Raw genomic sequence first — 9,988 nt, 5'->3', positions numbered from 1 at the left:
GAAAGAAAGAAATGAGCCTAAAAGAAAGAAAGAAAGAAATGAGCCTAAAAGAAAGAAAGAAATTAACCTAAAAGAAAGAAAGAAAGAAAGAAAGAAAGAAATGAGCCTAAAAGAAAGAAAGAAATGAGCCGAAAAGAAAGAAAGAAATGAACCTAAAAGAAAGAAAGAAAGAAAGAAAGGAGCCTAAAAGAAAAAGAAAGAAAGAAAGAAAGAAAGAAAGAAATGAGCCTAAAAGAAAAGAAAGAAAGAAAGAAAGAAAGAAAGAAATGAGCCTAAAAGAAAGAAAGAAATGAACCCAAAAGAAAGAAAGAAAGAAAGAAAGAAATGAGCCTAAAAGAAAAGAAAGAAAGAAAGAAAGAAAGAAAGAAAGAAATGAGCCTAAAAGAAAAGAAAGAAAGAAAGAAAGAAAGAAATTAGCCTAAAAGAAAGAAAGAAAGAAATGAGCCAGAAAGAAAGAAAGAAAGAAAGAAAGAAAGAAATGAGCCGAAAAGAAAGAAAGAAATGAACCTAAAAGAAAGAAAGAAAGAAAGGAGCCTAAAAGAAAAAGAAAGAAAGAAAGAAAGAAAGAAAGAAAGAAATGAACCTAAAAGAAAGAAAGAAAGGAGCCTAAAAGAAAAGAAAGAAAGAAAGAAAGAAAGAAAGAAATTAGCCTAAAAGAAAAGAAAGAAAGAAAGAAATTAGCCTAAAAGAAAAGAAAGAAAGAAAGAAAGAAAGAAAGAAAGAAAGAAAGAAAGAAAGAAATTAGCCTAAAAGAAAAGAAAGAAAGAAAGAAAGAAAGAAATTAGCCTAAAAGAAAAGAAAGAAAGAAAGAAAGAAATTAGCCTAAAAGAAAAGAAAGAAAGAAAGAAAGAAAGAAAGAAAGAAAGAAAGAAAGAAAGAAAGAAAGAAAGAAAGAAAGAAAGAAAGAAAGAAAGAAAGAAAGAAAGAAAGAAAGAAAGAAAGAAAGAAAGAAAGAAATTAGCATAAAAGAAAAGAAAGAAAGAAAGAAATTAGCCTAAAAGAAAAGAAAGAAAGAAAGAAATTAGCCTAAAAGAAAAGAAAGAAAGAAAGAAAGAAAGAAAGAAATTAGCCTAAAAGAAAAGAAAGAAAGAAAGAAAGAAAGAAAGAAAGAAATTAGCCTAAAAGAAAGAAAGAAATGAGCCGAAAAGAAAGAAAGAAATGAACCTAAAAGAAAGAAAGAAAGAAAGAAAGGAGCCTAAAAGAAAAAGAAAGAAAGAAAGAAAGAAAGAAAGAAATGAGCCTAAAAGAAAAGAAAGAAAGAAAGAAGAAAGAAAGAAAGAAATTAGCCTAAAAGAAAAGAAAGAAAGAAATTAGCCTAAAAGAAAAGAAAGAAAGAAAGAAAGAAAGAAAGAAAGAAAGAAAGAAATGAGCCTAAAAGAAAAGAAAGAAAGAAAGAAAGAAAGAAAGAAAGAAAGAAAGAAAGAAATTAGCCTAAAAGAAAGAAAGAAAGAAATGAGCCTAAAGAAAGAAAGAAAGAAATGAGCCTAAAAGAAAGAAAGAAAGAAATGAGCCTAAAAGAAAAGAAAGAAAGAAAGAAAGAAAGAAAGAAATGAGCCTAAAAGAAAAGAAAGAAAGAAAGAAAGAAAGAAAGAAAGAAAGAAAGAAAGAAATGAGCCTAAAAGAAAAGAAAGAAAGAAAGAAAGAAATTAGCCTAAAAGAAAAGAAAGAAAGAAAGAAATTAGCCTAAAAGAAAGAAAGAAAGAAAGAAATTAGCCTAAAAGAAAAGAAAGAAAGAAAGAAAGAAAGAAAGAAAGAAATTAGCCTAAAAGAAAAGAAAGAAGAAGAAAGAAAGAAAGAAAGAAAGAAAGAAAGAAAGAAAGAAAGAAATTAGCCTAAAAGAAAAGAAAGAAAGAAAGAAAGAAAGAAAGAAAGAAAGAAAGAAAGAAAGAAAGAAGAAAGAAAGAAAGAAAGAAAGAAGCTCAAAGGTTTCTTCAAGTGCTAAGTGACCACATGTACTGAAGGAAACATCATATGAACATGAAGGAACTTACTTTGAAGAACTTCTGTGATGATGGAGGCTCGACTTTTTAAAAGGATTTGGAACATAATCCTCTAAAGAAACAAAAATGAATTGCTTATCTGATTCAGTACGAAGCTCTGCAGAGCTTTAGCAGCAGAGTTTCAGCTCCGGTCCTGGACGGTCCTTTCAGACACTTACCTGCTTCAACACACCTGAGTTACCAGGCTGGGACACTCAGGTGATGAGCAGCTGGTGATTGATGCTGCACCGCCGGTCACACGTCTGCAGGTTCGGATCACTAATACCGTTCTGTTGTGACGTGAAGTGACATAAAAACCCGTTTTAAGTGAGAGCAGTCAGTGACCTGAAACTCTGTTGGTAACTGGTAACTGGTCCAATGTCCCCGCCCCTTCAATGATACCTTATCACCCAGTAGCCCTTTTCCACCAAACCAGTTCCAGGGCTGGTTCTGGTTCTGGTTCTGGTTCTGATTCTGGTTCTGGTTCAGTGCTGAGTTTGGAACCGGGCTTTCTGTTTCCACTGACAAAGAACTGGCTCTGGGCCAGAAGAACCGGTTCCAAGTAACCTTAAGCTGAAGTGGTTGTTGGTACCAGTCGTCGTGAACGGAGACGGGAGGAAGGTGGAAGTTTCATCCGCATCACGGCTGCAGATGAAAGGCGCTCCGGCGAGATTCGGCCCCCATTATAACATCCGTGGGCGACCGGTTCTGTTCAAAGCTGTTGTTCGCAGCTCGGCCTCCGTTTCCACAGACAAAGCAAAGGAGACGGAAAAGACGAGAGACGCAGAAGTGTTTCACATTTACATAAAATATGAATAATTCAATATTAACATTATGATCTCGTACTGATGGTGGAGGTGCGTGTGGCTTGGGCTCGGCTTCAGGGGAACCACCACACCAGACTGGACCGGTCTCTGTTCCTGTTCCTGCAACCACCCAGGGAGGAACCAGAAAATAAACCAGGCTTTGATGCACTTGTGTGTTTTACTGCTGGAAGGAGATCCTGAGTGGCTGGAATCTCCTGCAATTAGAAACCATGAAACTTTAGAGGATCATTGTTGTTGGTGTTAAAGTGCACATTGTGGTTAGGAATATTTGACCTTTTAACGGGCTCGTTCAGAGGGAAGAAACTTTCACAGAGCAATGATGCTGCTGTTTCACTGATGGCGAATGCTGTCTGGGCGGCACATTTGAGGTATAAATGAAGCCCATCTGAGGTATAAATGAGGAACATCTGAGGTATAAATGAGGCACATCTAAGGTATAAATGAGGCTCATCTGAGGTATAAATGAGGCACATCTGAGGTATAAATCAGGAACATCTGAGGTATAAATGAGGCACATCTGAGGTATAAATGAGGCTCATCTGAGGTATAAATGAGGCACATCTGAGGTATAAATCAGGAACATCTGAGGTATAAATGAGGAACATCTGAGGTATAAATGAGGTCCATCTGAGGTATAAATGAGGCACATCTGAGGTATAAATCAGGAACATCTGAGATATAAATGAGGCACATCTGAGGTATAAATGAGGCCCATCTGAGGTATAAATGAGGCACATCTGAGGTATAAATGAGGCACATCTGAGGTATAAACTAGGCACATCTGAGGTATAAATGAGGCACATCTGAGGTATAAACTAGGCACATCTGAGGTATAAATGAGGCCCATCTGAGGTATAAATGAGGCACATCTGAGGTATAAATGAGGCACATCTGAGGTATAAATGAGGCACATCTGAGGTATAAATGAGGAACATCTGAGGTATAAATGAGGAACATCTGAGGTATAAATGAAGCTCATCTGAGGTATAAATGAGTCACATCTGAGGTATAAATGAGGCCCATCTGAGGTATAAACGAGGCAGATCTGAGGTATAAATGAGGAACATCTGAGGTATAAATGAAGCTCATCTGAGGTATAAATGAGTCACATCTGAGGTATAAATGAGGCCCATCTGAGGTATAAATGAGGTCCATCTGAGGTATAAACGAGGAACATCTGAGGTATAAATGAGGCAGATCTGAGGTATAAACTAGGCACATCTGAGGTATAAATGAGGCACATCTGAGGTATAAACTAGGCACATCTGAGGTATAAATGAGGCCCATCTGAGGTATAAATGAGGCACATCTGAGGTATAAATGAGGCACATCTGAGGTATAAATGAGGCACATCTGAGGTATAAATGAGGAACATCTGAGGTATAAATGAGGAACATCTGAGGTATAAATGAAGCTCATCTGAGGTATAAATGAGTCACATCTGAGGTATAAATCAGGAACATCTGAGGTATAAATGAGGCACATCTGAGGTATAAATGAGGCTCATCTGAGGTATAAATGAGGCACATCTGAGGTATAAATCAGGAACATCTGAGGTATAAATGAGGAACATCTGAGGTATAAATGAGGTCCATCTGAGGTATAAATGAGGCACATCTGAGGTATAAATCAGGAACATCTGAGATATAAATGAGGCACATCTGAGGTATAAATGAGGCCCATCTGAGGTATAAATGAGGCACATCTGAGGTATAAATGAGGCACATCTGAGGTATAAACTAGGCACATCTGAGGTATAAATGAGGCACATCTGAGGTATAAACTAGGCACATCTGAGGTATAAATGAGGCCCATCTGAGGTATAAATGAGGCACATCTGAGGTATAAATGAGGCACATCTGAGGTATAAATGAGGCACATCTGAGGTATAAATGAGGAACATCTGAGGTATAAATGAGGAACATCTGAGGTATAAATGAAGCTCATCTGAGGTATAAATGAGTCACATCTGAGGTATAAATGAGGCCCATCTGAGGTATAAACGAGGCAGATCTGAGGTATAAATGAGGAACATCTGAGGTATAAATGAAGCTCATCTGAGGTATAAATGAGTCACATCTGAGGTATAAATGAGGCCCATCTGAGGTATAAACGAGGCAGATCTGAGGTATAAATGAGGCACATCTGAGGTATAAATGAGGTCCATCTGAGGTATAAACGAGGAACATCTGAGGTATAAATGAGGCAGATCTGAGGTATAAATGAGGCACATCTGAGGTATAAATGAGGCCCATCTGAGGTATAAATGAGGCCCATCTGAGGTATAAATGAGGCACATCTGAGGTATAAATGAGGAACATCTGACGTATAAATGAAGCTCATCTGAGGTATAAATGAGGCACATCTGAGGTATAAATGAGGAACATCTGACGTATAAACGAGGAACATCTGAGGTATAAACGAGGAACATCTGAGGTATAAACGAGGCCCATCTGAGGTATAAACGAGGCGCATCTGATGTATAAATGAAGTTCATCTGAGGTATAAATGAAGCTCATCTGAGGTATAAATGAGGCTCATCTGAGGTATAAATGAGGCTCATCTGAGGTATAAATGAAGCTCATCTGAGGAATAAACAAGGCCCATCTGAGGTATAAACAAGGAACATCTAAGGTATAAATGAGGAACATCTGAGGTATAAACAAGGAACATCTGAGGTATAAATGAGGAACATCTGAGGTATAAATGAAGCTCATCTGAGGTATAAATGAGGCCCATCTGAGGTATAAATGAGGAACATCTGAGGTATACATGAGGAACATCTGAGGTATACATGAGGTATGAATGAGGCACATCTGAGGTATAAATGAAGCTCATCTGAGGTATAAATGAAGCTCATCTGAGGTAGAAATGAGGAACATCTGAGGTAGAAATGAGGAACATCTGAGGTATAAATGAGGCACATCTGAGGTATAAATGAAGTTAATCTGAGGTATAAATGAGGCTCATCTGAGGTATAAATGAGGAACATCTGAGGTATAAATAAGGCATATCTGAGGTATAAATGAGGCATATCTGAGGTATAAATGAGGCTCATCTGAGGTATAAATGAGGCTCATCTGAGGTATAAATGAGGAACATCTGAGGTATAAATGAGGAACATCTGAGGTATACATGAGGAACATCTGAGGTATACATGAGGTATGAATGAGGCACATCTGAGGTATAAATGAAGCTCATCTGAGGTAGAAATGAGGCACATCTGAGGTATAAATGAAGTTAATCTGAGGTATAAATGAGGCTCATCTGAGGTATAAATGAGGAACATCTGAGGTATAAATGAGGCTCATCTGAGGTATAAATGAGGCTCATCTGAGGTATAAATGAGGAACATCTGAGGTATAAATAAGGCATATCTGAGGTATAAATGAGGAACATCTGAGGTATAAATGAGGAACATCTGAGGTATAAACGAGGAACATCTGAGGTATAAATGGGGTGTGTATCCAGGGGTTCCATGTTTCATGTTCCTCACACACCTCATCTAGCTGTTTTTCTGGAACATCATCTTCACTGTTCCCACTTCCAGCTAGGGAATAAAAACTTCTCTCTGCTCAGCCCCGTCATGGAGAAAAACCATAATTAGGAGCCTCGTCTACGTCTGCAGGCCCCTTGGGCTCTTCCCAATTAGCCTCATGTGTCAAAAAATAAAAGCGTAACTCCTCTTTAAGGTTTTTCATCATACGAGTATGAAAGTCTGTAATACGAGGCAACTCTCTAAAGGATCCGGCAACTACTAGTCTTCTAACTTTGTCTTTTTTTAATATATAGAGTCTTATTTCACAGAAACATGCTGAAAATCAACTATTTTATTATACGCATGAAATTATTATAAAGTCTTCCTTTCAGAGCTGCAGTCTTCATGTTTTGTTTTAATATATATATATATATATATATATATATATATATATATATATATATATATATATATATATATATATATATACCTATATATATACACATACACATACGCCCCCCCCCTGAAATAAAAATAGTCCAAATCATCCTCCTGTAAAACTGCCATCCCCCCTTTCCATCCCTTATGTCATTTCATCAATGAATGTGGTTTTACTGCTATTTCAACATTTAGAGTCATCACCAGAAAAATAACACCAGAAAAATAACTTATTTGACAATTTTCACCTGTTTCAAGTAAATTTTCACTTGAAATAAGTAGGAAAATCTGCCAGTGGGACAAGATTTATCTTCTCATTACAAGCAAAAAAATCTTGTTCCACTGGCAGATTTTTCTACTTATTTCAAGTGAAAATCTACTTGAAACAGGTGAAAATTGTTGTTTTTTCCAGTGATGAGTCTTGTTTTAAGTGTAATAAGATTTTTTTTACTAAAATGAGACATTTTAACTAGAAATAAGACGAATATTCTTGTTAAGATTGTGAGTTTTTGCAGTGATCCATTTTACTTATCCTGTGAAGGAGTCAGAGTCATATTGATAAGTTCAGAAAAGTGTTTTTTATTGTTGTGTTTTGATGTATTTGATGTAAGCCCAGTGGATATTTAAAGCTTACAGAAGGCTGCATTTAACTGCTGCTATGTCATTCCTGCAGTATTTCTGCAGCTGTTTTGGTCACTGCTATTATTTGTAATATATTATATTATTTGTAATCAGCACAAATGATCTGTCCCCATATGATCAAATCCACCATCCCCCTTGAATTCTTTTTACAACTTGAGTACTGTGTATATATATATATATATATATATATATATATATATATATATATATATATATATATATATATATATATATTCACTCACACATACATATACATATACATATACATATATATACACATACAGAGTACCTCCAGCCTTTCCGGAGGATGTTTTTTTCATTTTTCTTGCTAAACGTTCTGCAGGAATAATAAATGGGGAAGCTGCTGCGGTGGTTCAGCTGGAACTGGTCATGTGACCAGAGCGTCTCGTGGACCTGGAGGATGACAGGAATCCACAGGACGACCGTGTTGCCGTCGCAAGGGCTCACTTGACTTGACAAGGTGATCAAAAACAAACTCCAAACCCCAAAAACACGAAAACATGACACAGAACAACTTAGATCCCCTGAAGAAGCGTCAGCTTCACATCTCGGGCCCCTGAGGCGACGCACCGGGAGACAACCTCACTCCATCTTTATTTCACTTAATCTTCTGTACACCGTTGGGGTTTTGTGGGCTCCGGGCCGAGCTTTACACAACCGACGAGGTCCTAAAAAGGAAGTGTGTTTACAGACTTCCTCCGTCTTCAAGAGGATGTCAGATGCATTAAGAAAACACAGAGAGGAAGAGAGAGCAGCAGTGGAGCAGCTTTGGTTGCCACAGCCAGATCTCCTCTCGCCTCAAGGATGCAGCTTGTCAGAAGAGGCTCGGCCTGGTTTTATGCTTTATTTCTTCTTTTCCATCTCTGGGGTGAGTGTCAAGCAGTTGATTTCTTCCCGTCAGTATTTACTTCTGTATTTTTCAATCAGGACTGGAAACACTCATCAATTCATGCTGCTGTGAATGTGTTTCTGCTGCTTCATCCTTTTTAGGGCCCGAGCACTTACAGTGTATCTGTAGGAATTCTTTCTTTCTTTCTTTCTTTCTTTCTTTCTTTCTTTCTTTCTTCTTCTTTCTTTCTTTCTTTCTTTCTTTCTTTCTTTCTTTCTTTCTTTCTTTCTTTCTTTCTTTCTTTCTTTCTTTCTTTCTTTCTTTCTTTCTTTCTTCTGATGAAAGGAGGGCCTTTTTGCCCCCCTAAACGTGCCCAAAAAGTCAGCAAATTTGGCACGCAAGCCAGTCCTGGAGAAAAATGTGATATTTAATGGTTTGCATTATTGGGCGTGGCCTAACGGCTCAACAGCGCCCCCGGAAAACTTTGTGGCTCAAGCCCCACAATACGATTTGACGTACATGCACGAAAATCGGTACACACCTGTATCATGTTGCAACTTAAAGAAAAGTCTCTTGGCGCCATGGCCGAAACCGAACAGGAAGTCGGTCATTTTGAACATTCTGAATTAATCGCGTAATTTTGGCGCAATTTATTCCATTCCTTCGACAGTTAATACGCCCCGAACCGTAACGTGCACCCAGGTGTGTTATACATCAAAATGTGCGTCTATAGTATTATTACATATTATGCCTGTCATATATTACTACTGTTACACTTTTATATCACCATATATTAAATATATTGTTATAGCTATTATATATTATTATTATTATTACTACATTATTATATTGTTATGACTATTACATTATTATTACAACCATGACTATGAATGTGATGATAACAATAACTGTGGCTGTCACTCTTGAAGAGTCAAAATATTAATATATATATATTGGTTATGACTAAGATCATGACTGTAATTATTATTACTACTGTTGTTGTTCTCATTGCCAACATTATCAGCCAACATCACAACCAAAGTTTCTCTTTTTTGTATATTACTATTATTATTATTATTATTATTATTATTATTATGATTTATTATTATTTTATTTTATTTATTTTTTAATTTGAACAATAATCATGATAATTAAGTTATTATATCATAATTAGAGTAAAGGCGGGGGGGCGGGGCCGGGCTTGACTGGCTGAAGGTAGAGGTGGGCGGGGGCTCCAAGCCTGGCTCTGTGGGGCCATGACGGGGCCCTGGCTGGCAGTAGGGGGCAGGTATGGGAGAACCCCATCTCTCTCACTCTCAAAAAAGGGGGGGAGGGAACAATTAAATGCATAAATAATTAAATAAAATAAATGAATAATGAAAAATTGGAAAGCCTCTCCTCAGCGGGCAGACCCCCTCCTCTGGGTCTGGGAGTTGCCCAGAGTAGGAGAAGCACAGGAGGTCGATCCACAACGGGCCGGCAGCCTCCTCTGGGTCTGGTTGCGGTCCAAGATGCGATCCCTCCTGACTCTAAATGACATCTAACAGAACTAACAAAATTAATCAGGAGGGGTAGTGGGGGAAAGGGAATAGGGGAAAATAAAAAAAAAAGAAAAAGAAAAGGGGGAAAAAAAATAAATAAATAAAAAAAAAAAAAAAAAAAAAAAAAAAAAAAAAATATATATATGTACTTATATAGTAGGGGGGGGTTTCCTTTCACTGCCGTCCTACTTGCCTCCTGCTGGGGCTCCCGGTCGGGCAACTGAAGTCTGGTG

The sequence above is a fragment of the Cololabis saira genome, chromosome 1 (genome assembly GCF_033807715.1).
Source record: "Cololabis saira isolate AMF1-May2022 chromosome 1, fColSai1.1, whole genome shotgun sequence".
NCBI lineage: Eukaryota > Metazoa > Chordata > Actinopteri > Beloniformes > Belonidae > Cololabis > Cololabis saira.
The sequence above is the reverse complement of the archived record's forward strand: the minus strand, read 5'-3'. Positions refer to the sequence as shown.